The following is a 22487-nucleotide window of genomic DNA, read 5'->3' as shown; positions in this document are numbered from 1 at the left end:
CCTATAGCAGGACAGAAGAGGCAAAGGTAGGATGTGTCTGAGTCTCATGACTTTAACAGTGGGCGGGAAGAGACCTCGGAAGCCTCGAGTGACTCAGATGGAGATAGTGGGGCAAGCTTAGTCGAGGTCGTACTAGCATCCACACCCCCATCCCAAGTCTTGTTCGCCACACCCATGCTGACTGCCTCAGCACAGTTGAGTCCGTCTACGAGTGGATTTGCATCCATTCTGGCCTTTGGGGAGCGGAGGTCGTCGGTAGTAATGGGGTTGCCATCAAAAACAGAGGAAGGGAGGACAAATATAGTTTCATCAGAAGAAGTAGGTGATTCGAGGCCCACAAGGAAAGTGCAGGGGCATGATCAGGCAGTGACAGGAGAAATAGGCAGGGGGATCCTACACCCCCTCGAGGAGGACAGTTGGTTGACCATGGAGTTCGAGATGACACCCATGTCACCTAGGTCAGTTACTACCATTTCTCCCTCATGGGATACCTCCATGCACGGTGACCCTCGAGATGACTTAGATGCAGAGGTTGTGGACTTACATAGGGAAGGTTCTCCCAGGGATGTGACACACTTGATGGAGGTACAAGGCAGGGAGTTGGCACTAGAGCAGATAGCGGAGGTCCACGTGGACAGCCAGTCGGGCAAGGTAGAGAGCCACAGAGAGAGTAGGCAGCCAGGTCGGGTAGACGTGGAGGTGTACCTCCAAGATATGATAGGTCAAGGATAGACTTACTTTGAGGAACTAGTACATAGTTATCTGCAGGAGGAGGTCCGCTGAGGGGGGAGATGATTGCTTCCCTTCAGTCAAAGGGCCTCGACAACACCGTTTAGGAGTTGGAGTGGCTGCTTAGGTTTATGTGGGAGGGTTTTCTGCAGGCATTTGCTGCCTGTTTTGAGAGAGGTGGATGGCTAGAAACTGAGACGACAGAGATGTTGGCCGCATGGGCATGATAACTTAATGATGAACGAATAGTACCAAACTAGTACTGAGAGGGGGGGTGAATCAGTACAGGCAAAAACACAGTCTTAAACCGGTTTGACAACAAACACTTCAATTGACTGGTAAACAGTGATACCAATTTGAAATAGAGTGCAACCGGTAAAGCCAAGAGTGACTAAGACAGGCATTAACCGGTTAATCACTTAGCTTTCCACTCAACTCAAAACTACACTACCATTTCACCCTTATGCATGAATAGGTAATCTATCATCGAACCATAATAATCAGCTAGTTCAACATGTTTTATTGACAGACATTAAACACAGAACCATCACATGCTTGATAGACAATAACAAAGTATCACAAGATAAGAGCTTCACATATGACACACATATTTTTCACGTGGAAACCCAACTGGGAAAAACCACGGTGGGGATGAATACCCACAAGCTTGTTTTTGAACTCTTTGGAAGTCTGCTCTATTAGGAGCCTTGTTCGGTTAAAGACAGATACAATAGGTTCTGTTAGGAACCGATCCTGTTAGGGATCACCCAGTTAAGGGTTAAACCCTGTTAAGGGTACCTTGTTAGAGGATTTGAAGAACTCAATAGCTAAAGGATATCAATGACCTAGTAGCTTTGAGTTACCCTGTTAGAGGATTTTCAACAAGTCGGTTAAGGCTACCCTGTTAGGGGATTTCACAATTGTTGAAGTGGTTAAAGATCAACAGGTATATCAATGACCTAATAATAGCACTCAATGCCAATGCAGATCCGCTTAAGCTCCTCTTCACCTTTTGCACTTACACTCTGCAGCTATGACTTCTCTCCTCTGGTCTAGCAAGAATCACGTATCTCTTCTCTTAGATACACACACACAACTTTTGCCAACAAAATTTGAAAGAATCACAACATCGACCTTATAGGACAACAAATAGGTCGGTAGCATAAACCCTAAACCCTAGACCTGTTAGGTTAAGGAATTCAAACGGTTCAATCCTGACCGTCGATCATACTGCATTGAATGCAACAATCTTGATCCAATATCAAGACATTCTCCATCGTTCATTTTCCACCGATTTCATGGTGGCTGATAACCTATCACATGTTATCATCATTTACAAACTTCACACATTCCCAAGATAGATAGGAACATTCTTCTTTATGCAAGATCCTTCACAAGTACAAGGCTTACGTGGCAACACTATCTGTTATTTGTTATCATGCTAACTTCATCACATAAAGTCACCTTGAAGCACTCCAACCGGAAACCCTGAAGTTGAGACCACCAACCGGTAGTCATGCACTGCTTCCATGTGTTAGTTCCCATAACCTTATGACAGTTCATCTTGAACAAGCACACCGCTTCACTTTGGTACAGATACCGATTCACATTGTTATACAGGTTCTTTCATATGTCGATTCTCACCTCTTCAGTGTATTGACATCAATGACAACATACAATGTCATTATGTCCACATACCAGTTCTCATACTGGTTCACATAATGCCAACAATCTCCCCCTTTGGCATTGATGGCAATATTCAAAGATATCTCTCTACTTCACATCTTTACCCCCAAGTTCTGCAGATATCTTCTCCGCTTCACATCTTCTCCCCCTTTGACAACAATGCCAAAGTGGAGGCACAAGCTTCCCTGTTCCATTATGCTGCTCCCCCTAAGGAGTAGCATCCTTCAACACATCAGTCCAAAAAGAAGTGACTATGCAATACCTGACTGATGTGGAGCAAGTACGTTTAGTTCACCTCCTGAAGGGGCAATACCCCTAATTCACCTCTTAAGTACATAAATGTAGTCTTTGGGAGAGGCTTGGTGAATATGTCTGCTAACTGGTCCTTACTGGAAACATGTTCAAGTGCAATCTCTTTGTTCTGAACCTTTTCCCTCAGGAAATGATATTTAAGCTCAAAGTGCTTGGTCCTAGAATGTAAAACCAGATTCTTTGAAACATTGATAGCACTTGTGTTATCGCAGAATATTCTTACCAGTTCTGATACAGGAACTTTGAAGCCATTTAATACATGTTTCATCCAGATTGTCTGAGTGCAGTTCATGAAAGCTGCAACATACTCCGCTTCCGTTGTAGACTGAGAGATACAACTCTGCTTCTTACTCATCCATGAGACTAGTCTACCACCAAGAAAGAATGCACCACCGGTTGTGCTTTTCCGGTCATCCACATTACCTGCCCAATCAACATCTGTGAATACTTTGAGGTTGAAATCATTGTTGTATGGGTACCACAATCCATAGTCAACTGTTCCCTTCAGATACCTAAGAATCCGCTTGACTGCAACCAAGTGGGATTCTCTTGGACTTTTCTGGAACCTTGCAGTAATGCCAACTGCATGTGCAATATCTAGTCTTCTATGCACTACATAATGCAACTTACCAATCATTGATCGGTATTCCTTCTCATCAACCAATGTGGAATCATCCTCTTTTGACAATTTGCAACCGGTCACCATTCGAGTACCAACCGGTTTGCTATCTTCCATGCCAAAGGTCTTCAACACCTCTTTGACATATTTGGACTGAGTGATAAAGATTCCATCTTTCATCTGCTGGATTTGCAGTCCAATGAAGAACTTAATCTCCCCTATGAGTGACATCTCAAACTCTTTCTTCATCTCATCAGCAAACTCATGACTCATCTTGTCATCTCCACCAAAGATAATGTCATCAACAAAAACCTCACAGATCAGGATCTGATCTCCTTCAGTCTTCAAGTAGATATTGCTATCTTCACTTGTCCTCTCAAATCCAATCTTCACAAGATGGGAATGTAGACGTTCATACCATGCTCTAGGTGCCTGCTTTAGACCATATAAGGCTTTATGTAGCCTGCACACCATATCACTATCTTCAGATAGGGAAAACCCATTTGATTTCTCTATATACACCTCCTCTTCAAGTACACCATTTAGGAATGCAGATTTTACATCCATTTGATATACCTTAAATCCTTTAAAAGTTGCATATGCAAGAAGCATACGAACTCCTTCCAATCTGGCCATAGGTGCAAAAGTTTCTCCATAGTCTTCTCCTTCTTCTTGGGCATACCCTTTACACACCAGTCTGGCTTTATTTCTAATCACTGTGCCATCTGCATTCAGCTTATTTATGAAAACCCATTTGGTACCAATGACATTTTTATGTTCCGGTCTGGGTACCAAAGACCATGTACCATTTTTCTCTATCTGATCAAGTTCCTCTTCCATTGCCTTGATCCAGTCTTCATCTTTATGTGCCTCTTTGAATGACTTAGGCTCAAATTCAGAGATCAAACATGAGCTTTCTCTAACTCTTCTTGTTGTAAGGATTCTAGCATCCTTATCTCCTATGATCTGCTTAGGATCATGATTCAGCTTGACATACCAAGGAATGGTCTTAACGGATTCCTCTTGCTTTTCTTCTTCATCTTCATCTCTATCAGTATCAGCATCTGCATCTGTCGGTGTGGGAACACTATTACTGGTACTTGGTTGACTGACAACCAGTTCCCAGAAGGTTACCACCGATTCATTTACCACTTGCTCACTGCCAGTTTCCTTAGTTTTCTCAGAGGATTCATCAACTCTTACATTGATACTTTCCATAATTCTCTGAGTCCTATTGTTGTACCACTTAAGAGCTTTACTTTTGGTGGAATATCCTAGGAATATCCCCTCATCACATTTAGCTTCAAACTTGCCCTGATGTTCACTCCTTTTGATATAACATTTGCTACCAAACACTCTAAAGTAGCTAACCACAGGTGTCTTACCAATCCAATACTCATAAGGAGTTTTATCCTTGCCTTTCTTGATGAGTACCCGGTTCATTGTGTAAACTACAGTGCTCACCGCTTCTCTCCAAAAGGTGTGAGCAACCTTTCCTTGAATCAACATGGTTCTAGCTGCTTCAACCATAGTCCGGTTATTCCTCTCTGCTAGGCCATTCTATTGTGGAGTCCAGGGAGTAGATAGTTGCCTCTTGATGCCATGTTCTTCACAATATTTGTTGAATTCACCGGAAGTGAATTCCCCTCCTTGATTAGTTCTCAGGCACTTGATCCTCTTACCGCTTTCCTTCTCCACTAATGCTCTAAAGGCTTTGAACTTCCCAAAAGCTTCAGACTTATCTTTCAAGAATGTGTCCCACATCATTCTTGAGCAGTCATCAGTGAGAATCATGAAGTACCTATCACCTTGCACACTTCTAGTTTTCATAGGACCATACAAGTCAGTATGCACAAGATCAAGCAAATTGTCAGCAGTGAAAGGTTTACCTTTAAAATTTGAGGAAGACATTTTCCCTAATTGACACTCTCTACACAAGGTATTATCCAGTTTGCTTAGCACCGGTAACCCTATAACTGCCTTGATCTTACTAGCCTTCACAATGTTATCAAAGTTTACATGACAGAGTCTCCTATGCCATATCCAGCTATCATCAAATTTAGCCATAAGACATGTACTTATATTTGTGTTCAGCTGAAATAAGTTACCTTTGGTCTACATGCCGGTGGCTACCAGTTCACCATCTTTTCCTTTGATTCTGCACACTCCATTCCTGAATTCCAGAGTGAGACCACTGTCATTCAGCTGGGCAACACTCAGAAGGTTGTCTCTGAGACCATCAACCCAATATACATTGTCAGCACTACTCTTTCCATTTAGAGAGATGGACCCTCTGCCTTTGACCATGCATGGTGCATCATTTCCAAAGCGAACCATACCACCATCATACTCTTCCAAGGATAGAAACTTGCTTTGGTCACTAGTCATATGGTGAGAACAGCCATTGTCAATGATCCACTCATTGGAATTTTCAAACCGGGAGACAAGAGCTTTCTTGTTTGACACATCTTCTTTGACAACAACAAACACACTATCTTCATTTTCTTCATCCTCTAATTCCTCATCTGTAACACCTTCATCAACTGCAACAAAACAGTTTCTCTGGATTCCTCCTTTGAATTTCTTGAATCTTTCTGGTTTATCCTTGTAGTCACTATTAGGACAGTTCATAGCAATATGTCATATCCGGTTACAAGAAAAACATTTCAAAGGGAGCTTACCTTTGTATTTACCGGTTCCTTTTGGAAGTTTCCTGGTAAGAAGAGCTTCAAATTCCATCAGAAACTCCTCATCATCCATTACCCTGCTCTGTCTTGGTTCACCACTAGTGCTTGCTTCTTTTTCTTTCCTAGATGGTACAACAAAAGCTCTAAAAGTTGATTCAGTCTTTTGAACACTGCCATCATAACTATTTAGCTCATAGGCTGTCAACTTTGCTATGATGGAATCCAGGGATACCTTAGTCTTGTTTATTGTTCTCAACTCCTGAATAGCAGCAACTCTTATTGCATAGACCAGCAGTAGAGATCTTAGGACTTTGCTTACCACAGTGGAATCTTCCATTTTACCACCTGCACTCCTGATATCTCCAACAACAGTTTTGATTCTAATACCATACTGTTGAATGGTTTCACCTTCAACCATTCGCATGTCTTCAAACTTTCCTCTAAGGCTTTCTTCTTTAGCTTGTTTTACATGCTCATCACCTCCATAGATATTTTCAAGAGCATCCCATACCTCTTTGGGATTAACCTTATCTTGGATATCAATGAACTCAATGTCAGATAAACTACTGATTAGGGCTTCCATGACATGCCCATTCTCCTGTATCTCTCTCTTTTGATCATCGGTGAGAGTACCGATAAGGGCAACATAGGGATTCTCAACATAGCTCTAGTGTTGAGCACCCATGCTTCTGATGTATATCTTCATTCTATCTTTCCATATACTGAAATTTTCCTTGTTAAACTTTGGACCTTCCCTCTTCATCATTACAATAGGATCTTTCTCTCAAGAGGTTAAGCTTACAACACAAAGGACCTGGAGGACGCTCTGATACCAATTGATAACTTAATGATGAACGAATAGTACCAAACCGGTACTGAGAGGGGGGGTGAATCAGTACAGGCAAAAACACAGTCTTAAACCGGTTTGACAACAGACACTTCAATTGACTGGTAAACAGTGATACTGGTTTGAAACAGAGTGCAACCAGTAAAGCCAAGAGTGACTGAGACAGGCATTAACTGGTCAATCACTTAGCTTTCCACTCAACTCAAAACTACACTACCATTTCACCCTTATGCATGAACAGGTAATCTATCATCGAACCATAATAATAAGCTAGTTCAACATGTTTTATTGACAGGCATAAAACACAGAACCATCACATGCTTGATAGACAATAACAAAGTATCACAAGATAAGAGCTTTACACATGACACACATATTTTTCACGTGGAAACCCAACTGGGAAAAACTATGGTGGGGATGAATACCCACAAGCTTGTTTTTGAACTCTTTGGAAGTCCGCTCTATTAGGAGCCTTGTCCGGTTAAAGACAGATACAATAGGTTCTGTTAGGAACCAATCCTGTTAGGGATCACCCGGTTAAGGGATGGCTACAATACCCGGTTAAGGGTACCTTGTTAGAGGATTTCAAGAACTCAATAGCTAAAGGATATCAATGACTCAGTAGCTTCGAGTTACCCTATTAGAGGATTTTCAACAAGCTGGTTAAGGCTACCCTGTTAGGAGATTTCACAACTGTTGAAGTGGTTAAAGATCAACAGGTATATCAATGACTTGATAATAGCACTCAATGCCAATGCAGATCTGCTTAAGCTCCTCTTCACCTTCTGCACTTACACTCTACAGATATGACTTCTCTCCTCTGGTCTGGAAAGAATCACGTATCTCTTCTCTTAGATACACACACACAACTTTTACCAACAAACTCTAAAAGACTCACAACATCGACCTTATAGGACAACAGACAGGTCGGTAGCATAAACCCTAAACCCTAGACCTGTTAGGTTAAGGAATTCAAATGGTTCAATCCTGACCATCAATCATACTGCATTGAATGCAACAATCTTGATCCAATCTCAAGACATTCTCCATCGTTCATTTTCCACCGATTTCATGGCGGCTGATAACCCATCACACATTATCACTGTTTACAGACTTCGCACATTCCCGAGATAGATAGGAACATTCTTCTTTATGCAAGATCCTTCACAAGTACAAGGCTTATATGGCAACACTATCTGTTCTTCGTTATCATGCTAACTTCATCACATAAAGTCACCTTGAAGCACTCCAACCGGAAACCCTGAAGTCGAGACCACCAACCAGTAGTCATGCACTGCTTCCATGTGTCGGTTCCCATAACTTTGTGCTGGTTCATCTTGAACAAGCACACCGCTTCACTTTGGTACAGATACCGGTTCACAGTGTTATACCAGTTCTTTCATATGTCGATTCTCACCTCTTCAGTGTATTGACATCAATGACAACATACAATGTCATTATGTCCACATACTGGTTCTCATACCGGTTCACATAATGCCAACAGGGCAGTGAGCACGCCACTAGTAGAGAGTAGAGTGGAGTCCCTCGGGAGGCAGATTGAGCAAACCTTCAAGGAAGTGTATCACACTCTTCACCGGATGAAGTACGTACCTACAGGACATCTGACTACGAGGGTGGCCATGAAGAGAACTCGGGAGGAGTTGGCCACCTAGGTTGACGCCGTTCAGAGAGACTTGGATTGTTGGGAGGCGGCGTGGGAAGCCGAGAGGGCTCAATTTTCTGTCGAGAAGGCACGGTTAGCTGCAGAGTTAGAGGACGCAAGGGTAGAATAGGAAACCCTGACCACTAGTCTGGGACAGGCATGAGAGACGGTGGATGCCAAGGAGGGAAAACTCCTAGAAGATGCCCAGATGGTTAAGTCTGCAATTGAGCACAGGAAGGTGGCTGAGCAGGACCTACAGGTGCGGACACAGCAGGTGTATGATTTTCACGCACGATTGACACCAGCATCATCATCAGCCTTACCACCTACTGCTTCAGGGACACCCCCTCCGCCCCCTTCTTCTTCTATACCTTGATTTTGTTTAGTGTATGCACATCATCTCTGTTTTTTTATTTAGTCATCCAGAGTCGACTTCTTTTCTTGGGGGGATGATGTTGCCGAGAATAATCATTATGTTATGTTGTCATATTATGTTTATGTTGTCGTCGATAATAATGAGTTACGATAGTTAGTTAGTTAGTCATCTCGAAGGGCAGTTGGTCACACCCCTTCGGGTATTATATATTGTGTACCTTTCCTTTCTAGTATCATCATGATAGTCGTATCTGGGTTTAATGTTATACACACTTGATGTACATGGACTGTTGAATTAATACAGAAACTGGCTCTTTAATATATTTTTGTTATGTTCTGTGAATTTGTTTTCTGCGTTTAATCGTTTATTGCATGTGGCAAACACAACCTCTCCTTCTACTATATTTACTTCTTCAGTTTCTTCTATAAGCAATGCTAAACTTTCTCTTTCGATAGGAAGGTTACCCAACTCACTCTTGCCATTATGGGTGGTTTGACCTGTATCTTCTGTTGTAGAGGTACTTTCTTCTCCAAAGTATGTTGTTCTATCCAGGTCTACAACAAACCCTGCTTTGTGGTCACCTTGTGAAAGTCCCTCTCTAACTCCGAGGAATTCTGCAATTGCTTTATCATTTTCAAACCAATCCAGCGTTGGTTTTCCTTCTTGCCCCCAATCAATCAAGTGTGAATGTACAAGGGGTAAGTCATTACTCCCTTCTATAGTAAATTATGATAACATGAAGACTTGATTGTTTGAATGACTTGATGTATTTTCATCTTGTGTAGGCTTTATTTGAGACCTTAATATGACACTTGTTTGTGGGCTAGAATCATGGAGTGATAAGAACTCATAGTCGTGAGAGTTTGTCTCACTTTCAATGTATGTTTCATCATCTAAGCTATCATCACTTATCTCTTCTTGTTCCTACCACTGATTTTGTTTTAGATTGGCTGGTCTTGTTTGGACAGTAGTTACCCTTCTTAAGCCTGGTATAAGCCTTTGCAATCTTTCTTCATCTGATTCATTAGGTTGAGCCTGAGTCATTTCCCGTGGTAGAAGTATTGATAATAACCATGGATTAGATTCATCTGCTGGTGGTAAACCCATGTCTGTTGCAACATTAGCTTGTACTATTGTGTCAACAACTGCATCATTTTGTGACTCAGTGCTAGGATCTTGCAGGAGTTGTCTCATGTCTTCCTATCTAATTTTGCACTAGGCGATGTGGGCACTTGATTACTTGTTTGAGATGAAGAGGGAAGCACTTGCGTGGACAAATCCCTTTGTGGTATATAGTCTAACAATTTCATTGGTCTATTTAGTATATCAAGGGTACTCTATCTTGCTTCTGTGATATGTGGTACATGCTTACACCCCAATCCTTGATTCCCTGGATTGTCATTAGGAACAATAGGCTCTAGTCTTCCTTGTTTCTGTAACCCCAGGCTTGTGGTACCATCATATCCATGTCTTTGGAGTATTTTTAATCCATTACTATACTGATCTATGGGTATTCTGGATATTGTCATATGATCCTCTTCTCTATATATCCAATGGTTGACAACTTCAATCAGGGATTCTTCTTGTAAGTCACCCCATCTAATGAAAGAGCATGAGCATGTGTATCTGACAATTTATTTTCCTTTGTCTTGTTTTTGTACTACATTTTGAGGTTTCCCAAAAGACTTAGGAGATAAAGACAATTGTTTCCCACTTGAAGTATTTGCCATAGAATACTCTCCACAACCCATATCTTGTATTTGTAAGGAGGACATTGTAGGCATATTCTTTTTTGTTTTTGTGATCGTTAATGCCTCCAGTTATGTAGTGAGAGGTGTTGCTTGATTAATAGGTACCTGATTACCCACACTTTCTTTCAAGTAATTGCAATGTTGGAAGGGATTTGGATCACCCTTTATGGTGATTTCAATACCATTATATGGGAATTTGACACACTGATGAAATATGGATGGTACTGCTTGCATGGTGTAGATCCATGGGCGGCCCAATAACATGTTATATCCCAGTTCTCTATCCAAGACTTGAAAATTGACCGTTGTTGTTATAGGTCCCACTTGTACGGGTAATCTTACAATTCCTTTTGAGGGATGTTCTTCATCATTGTATGCCTTGATATTTATCCTCTTGGATGAGTCAATGTGAAGTTCAGAATATCCTAGAGCCTTAACAAGTTTTAAAGTACAAATGTTGAGACCGACTCCTCTATCTACGAGTACTCTTCTGATTCTTCTCTTATGTATGTAAGCTTCTAGATGTAGTGGGTCATTATGGAATAGTCTATCGCTAGGAATGTCTTGTTTTGTGAATGCAATACGAGTGCCTTGTGTCAAATTTCCTACCATGGACTAGAAGGCATTTTCATCTATATCTCTGTCCACTACCGAATCTTGAAGTGCTTTGTCTAGAATAGATCTATGTGTGGGTGAAATACGCAAGAGTTCGAATAATGATATTTGTGGCAGAGTTTTCTTAAGTTGCTCAACAACATTGTAGGTCCCTACTGCTCGTGGATGATTTGGTGGTATTCCTTGTAAAGTTACCTTTGATCTGCGAGTAACTATTGCACAGTCTGTCTTTCGGAGTTATGGTGATCATAGCCACTGTATCATATGACTTACAGGTATTGTCGGTATCATATGTTGTGTTATCAAGGTTTATGATAAATCCCTCTTCATAGTCTTCATGTGTATGTTTGACATCCATGATTTGTTCTATGAGTTCATCTTCAAACCATCTTGAATGAGATGGTTCATCATGCCCCTAGTCTCAGAGACAAAGATTTCTATCATTATCATATTTTGGTGCCTCTGATAGCATGCAAATTTGGTTATCATTTGTGTGAGTATCTAGATATTTCTCATCCTGATCACGTGTTTCTTGTGAATTATTGTTTACTATATCTCCTGAGCTAATGGCATGAATAGTGTATTCGTATGAGACCTTTGCGTAGTTAGCTGTATTGTCGTGCGTACCTGATGTGGTAGCTTTCCCTTTGTCATGCTTAACAAATGGATCTTTAAAGATTGTATGATTTGTGTTTGCTGAGGTTTTATCGGTATCGATTGTGATGTCACATTGGTCTATCATATCTTGAACCAAGTTTTTCAATTTGTAGCAACTCACTATTTTGTGACTTTTAGTCCAATGATAATCATAGAAATAATTATCATTCCACCATGTGGGTTTGAAAGGACCTGGTTCATATACTCTTATTTTCGGTAAAGTGATCATGTTTGTCTATATCAACTTTTTGAGCGCTGACTCAATAGGTTCTCCTAGAGGCGTGTAATTCCTTCTTGGAGCATTTACCCTGGGATATCTTGTGTTCATGTTTTGTGTAGCGTTTACATTTGTTGAAGTAGGGTTATTCTTCGTACGTGGATTTGATGACTGACTTGTTCCCAAAGATAAAATTGGTTGAGTTCTATTTATTGTTTTGTTGTCTACACCACCATCATTGGTCACATTTTTGTTTTTCGACCAAAACTTGGATTTGTCATTGTTGTTGGTGTTGCCATATTTAATAAGACCTTGTTCCACTAGTCCTTTCTCACATTTTAGAGATTTTTCTGTGATTCATTTGAACATGGTTAAACATTGCATTTGTATCAGATATTTAATCTTGGGAATCAAGTTTTCTGTAAACATATCCACTTGCTCTATTTCTGGGATAATTGTCTTACACCTCCTATAGAGATCCCTCCATCGTTGTATGAAGGATGTAAATGTTTCATTCTCGTTTTGTTTCGCGGCACACAAGTCCATCAAATTAACCGGGGTTTCAATGTTATGTGAGAAATTTGCAATAAAATGTTCAGCTAATTCTCCCCAGGACGTGATGGTTGGTGGTAAATGTGAAAACCACTCTAAGGCCGCCCCCCCAAGACTTTTAGGAAATAGTCTCATTAAGTAAGTATCTTCTATTGCAACCTCTATACATGTCGTAAAAAACTCTCTGATGTGGTCTCTAGGATCACCCTTCCCTCGATATCTATTGAATTTAGGCATTTCAAAATGTGGTGGGAAAGGTGACATGTATAATGTGTGATCAAAAGGATAAGGACGTAAGTCCTGTATTGTGTAGCTCTTTTTATCGTTACCGGTCTGCATGGTCGTCACTTGTTGTTGCAGATTCTATAATTGTTGTGTCAGAATATTTGTTTGGGTCAAAGGTACACCTTGTGTTTGTGTATGTCCCACGAAAGGATTCGTGGTTGCATAACTAGGAGGTTGTTGGAAGGTACCATGATTATAATTTTGTGTGTTGTACGTTCCACTAGGTACCGTGATATAAGTGATATGCGAACCCATATTTGGTTGAGTTGTACTTGTTGTATTGGTAAGACCTATATTTGCATTTTGCTGACTATATGTTGATCCTATAGAATAGGAAACCAGAGGTTGGGTTGCACTTGTTGCCTGTGTTTGAATAGGTGTTGAGACACTTGATATTATCGGTATGCTATGTGTTGGTATACTAACATTTATCATTGAAGATGATGCACTTGTTTGAAAGTTTGCATTTGTAATGACATTCGTTTGCATAGGTCCATTCTGAGGAAAACTGGAGGTCATTGCTTGCATTTGTGTTATGGGTGGTGTTTGACTGTTATCTTGACCTAAAGTTTTTCCTAGTGGGAAGATTTTTGTGACATCAAAATCTTCAGGTAGTTTCGCCCCATTTTGTAATAACAACGAGAGATATTTGTCCCTATCACTATGTATAAGTGCATTTAAGATCACAAGGACATGTGGATCTTGTTGAGATGACTCAATTTCTTCTTTTGTTAAATGTTGCTGTAATTCATTTAGGGTAGACATTGCCTGAGAACTTGATTGTTGACTAGTTGATATGTCCATATTCCAAGTTGGGTTTACAGACTGGTCGTTGTTTGGGTCTATTATACCTTTTGCCTTTTGTGACCTTGTGATTGGCATTTAAGACTGCTATATGAGGGTGGTTTTATGCAAGATGATGTTAGGCCCAATATGGAAAGCTAATGTACTGAGAGGGGAGGGGTGAATTAGTACTTCAAATCCTTTTATCAATAATAACTTTATTGTTATGCATAAACCAAAAACTGTTGTAACATAACATAAATCTAAAACAAATAAATAACAATCATACATGATTCACTCCTTAACACATATATTTTGGTTACGCAGAAACTCTTGGTTAGAGAGAAAAACTTCGGTGGGGATGGCACCCACAACTTCACTACTGCAATAATAAAGATTGCTCGGTTAGAGCTACATATTTAGCTATTTTTGATAGCTTACCTTGTTAGGAGTATCAAGATCTGTTAGATCTACCTTGCTAAAGGATTTTACAACACTTAATCTAAATGTTGCACTTGGTGAAAGGCTTTACAATTTATAGACTTGGTTAGAGTCTTTTACCTTGTTAAAGGTTTCTCTTACAACTTAAATATTACAATGAAATCATTACAAATATCTGCAACTTTACATCTGAAATGTTATAGCAGATTCTATGTGCTCAAATAAGATTACCTTGCTTATAACATACCTCGGTAACCCTTAAAGTAACTCGGTAAACCCTTCTGTTTACTCTGTTCTTTGACTGTTCTCTGAAATCCTTCTCGGTGACCTCTGTGTCTCTGTAACAGTCATAACACTTAGTGCTTTCTCATGTATCACACATGTCTTGCTTCATACACCTCTGTATATATTTGTCTATCACACTTTTATCCTTAATCCATGTTGTATAAATAGATCTCTTATGTCGGTGATCTAATTCATTGCTTCGATCTTACAAACATGATTTATCGAATGAATAACTATATAAAATATTTCATTGGATAAATGACCTCGAAATCATACACAATCTTTAAGTGCAATTTCCAATGTGATAGCGATTCTATGTTCCTTGATCTTGTAACATGTTTTCATATGTGTGTCCAGGTTCAATGAATCTGGCAACACGTTTCACTCGGTGTATCATCTTTGCTGCTCGGTAGACATGGAATGATACTTGGTAGACAGCTCGGTGCATACTGGGCTCTGTGACTACTTTCTTCTATAACCGACTGTTTTGTTCATACCGACTGAATATTTCAGTAGTAGTAACCGACTAGAGTATATAGAATGACTTTGGATATAAAACTAATGGCAACTTGATAAGTAGTAACAATCTCCACTTTTGACATTATGTGAGATGTTTGACAAAACTACTTTCAAAGTCATAACTCAATAATCTATATACTTACAAAATTTGACTAAACACACAGTATATACTTTAGTCAATGAAATAGTATATTCAGATATACTCCCCTTATTACTATACTGTACAGAACTCTGATTTTGTATGCTCGGTGATCAATTTTCTGTGATAACTGTTCGGTTCACTGCTTGGTTCTCTGTATTTGAATACTCTGTTTTGCTCGGTATATACTCCCCCTGTATACTACACTCCTTTCATTTGATACTTTGATGCTTTGATACTATATCACTCCCCCTTTTTGACAAACATCAAAATTTAGTTACCATTCGGTGGTGGCAACTGGTCAAAAATGGATTTGTACTTTGTTCGGGCATCGGTGAGAGCGGCAGAGAGGGCATCTTTAACACTATCCATGAGTGAATTTTGAGCGGTAATGTCAGCTAACAGTGAAATGAGTCCATCTAATGTGCTTCCCTCTTGTTGAGTGGATAGGGATGTAGCCTTGTTAATCTGCTCTTGGATGGATGAAAGATGAGGAAGGAATAATGTCTGAAGTGTCACTATGTCCATCCTTATCTTGTGTTCTTCATTCCTTAGTTCCAATTGTTGAGCCATGAGCTGTTGTAGCTTGATATAAAAATTCTGAATGGAATTACGCTCAGTGGTCAACTTATTAGAGAGATCGGTGATCTCTTTCTCAATTGTTTCAGTTTTATTCTTGATATCTTTAATAAATAAAGAGAATGTACAGAGTTTCTGAAATAAATAAAGAATGTGCTTGAGTTGAGGGGTCAACTCAGCAATAAATTTAACAAGTTTAACTTTGCCAATAGCAATAGCTTTCTGTACTTCTTCTATCATTTTTGCAGTGAGCTCCTTGTCCTTTAATTTGCTCAAATATTTCGATACATCTACTCCAGATGTCTCTATCTTGGTTAGGAGTTCATTCAGTTGTACATGGATGGCTGCATCTGTTGTCACTGTAGCTTCAGGTAGCATATCGGTTAAGAGTGCTTTCACCTTCTGAAGTACTTTCTTTTTCTTTTGAATAGCCATTTGCTTCTCTTGTTCAACTTTGTCTTTGCATAGTTCACCGAAATCAATGAGTGCTTGCCCCTTTAATTTGGATATATCAACATTGGGCAACACTATTGGTTTTGACAAATCTACTTTGAAACTATGATTTTTCATCTTCTTTTCTTTACCTTTCACCGATTGAACTAAGACAATGGCTTGTGAGGCTTGTTGACCCTTGGTAGGTTGCTCGGTAGAGGCAACACTTTGGTCGGTTTCTTTAGCCTTTGTAGTGTCCTTTGGTGTCTTTGTACTTGGTGTCTCGGTTGCAACATTGTTAGTGCTAGAAGGTGCTTGTGAGGTCTGTTCTTGAGAAGTACCTTCTTCTGCTATAGACTTGTGACCTTCGGTGCCTTGTTCCGTATCTTGAGGGGCCTCGGTTGAGACAGGTTGATTGACCGGAGGATAGGGTTGAACTTGTTCCAAAATTGATTCACTGGATACAAGTTGGGTATAAGCGTTCCCTACTATCATTTCCTGTTCAGGTGCCTCTGTATCCATGATATCTTCATCTACTTGTATGGAGTCAGTAGGGTCTTGCTCGGTGACATTAGGATCTTGCTCGGTGACATCAACTATTTCAACTGCAGCTTGCTCACCAGCATCCTTGATGCGAAAGATTTCTTGCCACTTTTCCTTGGTCTCTTTCTCTACTTCCAAATAAAGTCCATTCATCAATTTTAAAGCTTTTTGCTTGACTAAGAAGTTTTTGTGGTAGTTTGTCAGATTTTCTTTGATTTCATCTATTGACATGTCCGGAAAGAGATGTACCAGACTTCTTTCTCTAATCTATTTTTCCGAGTCCATTGCATATTTCCACCTGTTATCAATATGCACATACAATTCTTTTGGAAGAGAATTGGATACTTCCAATGGGACCAATCGGAATTTCAGAAGTGTGCAGATGACAACTTCTTCTATTTGTCTCTTTTCGACATCATTTATGGATTCATACTTAACATATCTGAATGATCCAAATCCACCATATTGCTTCAGATTAGCACAAAAATTTTCAACACTATGTACATTTACCTTCTTGCTCTTGACAATCTGAAATTTGCTTGCATCTTCAGATTCAGTGTCACTAGACTCTTTTGCCAAAATGAGTCTCCAAGTAGATTTCTTGTAAGTTTTTGTTACCTTAGGTGCGGCAACACTCTTTGTTTTCTTACTCGGTGAAGCTGCAGATGCTCTTGTGTTAGGTCGCTTTGCTGGAGGAGTCGGTGAGGCCTTTGATATATCCTGTTTCTTTCTTTTCAACACTTTTCACTTAGGCAGTTCGGTGCTCAGTGTTATAGCTGCCTCTTGGGCTTCAGATTCCTCTTCGGTAATGGCTATAGTGCATTTGATAGGTGTGGAGGAAGAATCTTCTCCACATTTTTCCGTTAATGCCTTTATCATCTTTGTTGCCTTCCTTGTAGCTTTGGGTACTACAAAGCTCATTTTTACTTTTTCCTTCACTTCTTCATATGTTCCATACCTCAGCTCGGTAGCATGCCTTGGTAATGTAAGAAATGCATCTATTTGCTATTGTGTGAGGTCAAAATCAATCTCGTAACCCATAGGTGGCAAAGATTGAGTTCTTGGTTCCACAACATTCACATAATAGTAATTAGTGTCCACTTCAAAGCATATGTCATCCTTTGTATTTCTCCACTAGCTTGGGTGGAATCCGGTACCTGTTATGCATCCTTTCTTGAAACTTGCTGAAATAATCATCCATAATATCATTAAAATTATCACCTAGCTTCTTGATGAAGTCATTGATCTGATGGGTGATTGGTCGGTGTAGTTCCCAAACAACTTTACTGACTGATGGAAAGAATTTTTCAAAATAGAAAAACATGCATATTAACAGTGATCCAAACTTTAGTGCACTGGCCGAATTGTTCTTCTTTGGCTTCCTTATGGTGTTCAGATTCTCAAATAGGTTTTTCAGCAACACCTCACATAAATCAATTTTGATGCCTTTCTTCACAATTTTATATGCTAAGTCTACTGCTGCACAGGGTACACTGTTTTCCCTTGCCGATTGGAAGAAACAGTAACCTATTACTCTAATAGCAAACTTTAGTTATGCATCAGTGACATTGTTCAGTTTCAGTCCTCTGCATTCTGATTTTACTTTGGTTAAATTGATTAATTCCTTCTATGATATCATTTTCTGAGTCGGGCATGACCATAAATAGGGTAACCGGTGATCAAATGAATGATTTCCTTGGTGATCTTAAACGGTTGCTCTTCTAGCCACATGAAGTCATCATGAACTCTGCTCAGAACAAACTTGACCCACTGGGGTTTGAATACACGGGGATAGGTTAGGGCTTCAGTCAATCCCTTGATCTTAATATGCTCATACTTGCTATCCATTTTACCATTGATGCACAATTCATCATATGTGTCTTTGATTTCAATGTGACCTAGTTCTTCAACTCGACATTTGGTGAAGAATCTCACATCCTCGACTAATAAAACTCTATCCGGGATGAGTGAAAATGCGGTTTTGTCATCCAGTTCAGATGCAATTTTGGGAGTTAAAGAGTATTTTAGTGAGGGCTTTTCGATGTTCTCAACAACAACGGGATTCTGGATCTTAGGTGCCATTGCAGATTTCAGATAAGAGTTAACAAAAGATCCTTAGGGTTTGAAGATTTTCAAATGGCAGACGCTTCACACTTAGCAGATAATAACAACTTGATATGATCAGTAAACCAACTTAACAATGTGTTGAGATTGATGTAAATACCTTGAATTTTGCTTTGGAGGAGGTTTGATCGCCTTTGATTCGTTTTGCTCTGCTCTCTTGAAAACTTGGTGAGTGAAAAATGACCGCGTAAATGCTTTAAGTACACAATATACCTTATCGGGCTTCGTGCAGGTTAGGTTAAAAAAAACATTAAATGCACTTGGTTCCACTAAAATTTCTTTCCTTTTTGCGCTTAAACCGAATAACCAAACTTCCTTCATTTACCAATTTGATAGGCTTCCTATATTCACCGACTTGGCAGTCTTCCTGCATAGTGCTCCAAAAGACTTTGATAGAATTTCAAACTTACGAATACATCTTAGCTATGTAGATTTTGAATTAAGTACATAACAAAATAGGAACTATTAAGATTTGACCTTTGAGAGAATGCAGTCCCTTCATACCTTTACCGATTAATTTGGAATAGGTGCACCTAACTCGGTAGGTAAGGTGCTTTCTTCATTTGACACAATTTCTTTCTTTTTCCAAATCATCTATAATTTTTCTTTTATTTCCTCAGTGTCTCCTCTAGGTTGATCTCTGCAATCTCTAGCCAAGTGTCCAACTTTGTGACAATGAAAACATGCCATACCAGGATTTCTCCATGATCTTCGGTTGTTCATTCCAAACCTTATAAAGAAGTTGGCACTTATATGTCCATATCTTCCACAACATTCACACCATATCCTTGTATTGTAATCCCATGGTACTGCTGAATATTGTCGGTAAGGATCTGTGTGAGTTCGGTAACCTCTAGTATTTGCTCGGTGTGCAGACCACATATAGTTCTTTTGCTTAAGCCAACACTTCTCAGTTCTATGACCATATCTATTGCAATTTTTACGAAACCCTTTGAATTTTGCCTTCTGATAATTGTTAACAGACTTTGTCCTACATTGGTTAAATGTGTGACCATATTTATTGTAATCGTAACAATAACCATTAGACTTAGTGACATTCGGTTGCTTACCTTTTCTGATTTGACACATGTTAGCAGTATGACCTTGATTTCCACAGTAGTTACAAATAGGCTTCTTTCTTTTGATGTGCTTCTTGTTTCCAGCTTGCTTTGATGATTCTCCTCTCTCGGTTGTATGAACTCCCTTCTTGGTAGAGTCTTTTCCTTTGTAACTGAGTCCTGCTTCTTTGTTGGGTCTTCTTGTATTCAGCTGCTCATCCAACATCTTTGATGCTTCATAGCTCTTCTTCAGTGTTTCCTTGGATTTCTTTTATGTTTCAAGTTCATTGTTCAACCTTGATATTTCAAGTTTCAATGCTTGATTCTCATCATCTTTCAAATTTGCTTCATGATGTGCATAACCTAATTGGTCTGATAGATTTTGTTGAATCCTAGTCAACCTTATGATTTCATCATTCTTTTCAGATACTAATGCTTCAAGCTGTTGTTTTTCTCTTTCTAGATCTCTTACTTTATCCTCAGTTGTCCTCAATGCATCAAGATTTTCAGTCATCTGTGTGCTGAAATGTTCATGTCCTCTTTTCATTGCTTTTAGCTGATCAACTAGTGCTTTGTTATTTTCTTTCAATACTTCAATCATTTCTTCAGTCTCTTCAAATATACTATTCTCAGATGATGTCTCAATTTGTTCCACTAACTCTTGTGAGTCCTGCAAATCATCAGATAATCTTCTTCTCACTTTCAATGATTTTTGCATTTGTCTTTGCATGTCTGCAATCACTTGATTAGCATGATCCAACTCTTCTTGCAGACACACAATTCTCCGAGATTGTTTATAGCCTTCCATTGATAAGATCTTTCTCTTTAGGTTGTTAAACCCTTTTCTAAGATTCAAGCTCTGATACCAATTGTTAGGCCCAATATGGAAAGCTAATGTACTGAGAGGGGAGGGGTGAATCAGTACTTCAAACCTTTTATCAACAATAACTTTACTGTTATGCATAAACCAAAAACTGTTGTAACATAACATAAATCTAAAACAAATAAATAACAATCATACATGATTCACTCCATAACACATATATTTTGGTTACGCACAAACTCTTGGTTAGAGAGAAAAACTGTGGTGGGGATGGCACCCACAACTTCACTACTGCAATAATAAATATTGCTCGGTTAGAGCTACATGTTTAGCTATTTCTGATAGCTTACCCTGTTAGGAGTATCAAGATCTGTTAGATCTACCTTGCTAAAGGATTTTAAAACACTTAATCTAAATGCTGCACCTAGTTAAAGGCTTTACAATTTATAGACTTGGTTAGAGTCTTTTACCTTGTTAAAGGTTTCTCTTACAACTTAAATATTACAATGAAATCATTACAAATATCTGCAACTTTACATCAGATTCTATGTGCTCAAATAAGATTACCTTGCTTATAGCATACCTTGGTAACCCTTAAAGTAACTCGGTAAACCCTTCTGTTTACTCTATTCTTTGACTGTTCTCTGAAATCCTTCTTAGTGACCTATGTGTCTCTGTAAAAGTCATAACACTTAGTGCTTTCTCATGTATCACACATGTCTTGCTTCATACACCTCTGTATATCTCTGTCTATCACACTTTAATCCTTAATCCATGTTGTATAAATAGATCTCTTATGTCGGTGATCTAATTCATTTCTTCGATCTTACAAACATGATTTATCGAATGAATAACTATACAAAATATTTCATTGGATAAATGACCTTGAAATCATACACAATCTTTAAGTGCAATTTCCAATGTGATAATGATTCTATGTTCCTCGATCTTGTAACACGTTTTCATATGTGTGTCCAGGTTCAATGAATCTGGTAACACGTTTCACTCGGTGTATCATCTTTGCTGCTCGGTAGACATGGAATGATACTCGGTAGACAACTCGGTGCATACTGGGCTTTGTGACTACTTTCTTCTATAACCGACTATTCTGTTCATACTTACTGAATATTTCGGTAGTAGTAATTGACTAAAGTATATAGAATGACTTTGGATATAAAACTAATGGAAACTTGATAGGTAGTAACAAACGACGACTAATGCTGGACTCTAGATGTAGGTATGAGGTATGCAAAACTAGACTAGACTCTCTATTGTGGATTTTGACGCGATACTTGTTGAGTATTTCAGGATTTCTGTAATGCAAGTTTTTCCATGTCTTCTCTTAGACATTCTACATCGATTTCTCTATCAATCCTATAGGCAATTCAATACTCGATATTTATCTCGTACTCGACTCTTATATACTGGGGTGCATTTCTCCTTGAGTCCTAGGCTAAGTTAGCTAGACCATCAATAATTTCTTGCCGACCGTCATTTGGCACTAGATTAGGTTGCTCAAAGGGGAGCAAACCATCACCTAGGAGACCCATTAAGACACATGCTATGACTTTGTAGGATGATTACATCAATGATGATGGACTAAGATAGATGTATATAAAATCTAGATGAAGACGTATATGAGGATGATAATGAGGACTTAAAATAGAGATTATGCAAGGACTAAGGATGATAATAAGGACATAAATGAGGACTATGCAAAGAATAAGGATGATAATAAAGACGTAAATGAGGACTATGCAAGGGC

Source organism: Cryptomeria japonica, chromosome 3 (genome assembly GCF_030272615.1).
Source record: "Cryptomeria japonica chromosome 3, Sugi_1.0, whole genome shotgun sequence".
Taxonomy (NCBI): domain Eukaryota; kingdom Viridiplantae; phylum Streptophyta; class Pinopsida; order Cupressales; family Cupressaceae; genus Cryptomeria; species Cryptomeria japonica.
The sequence above is the reverse complement of the archived record's forward strand: the minus strand, read 5'-3'. Positions refer to the sequence as shown.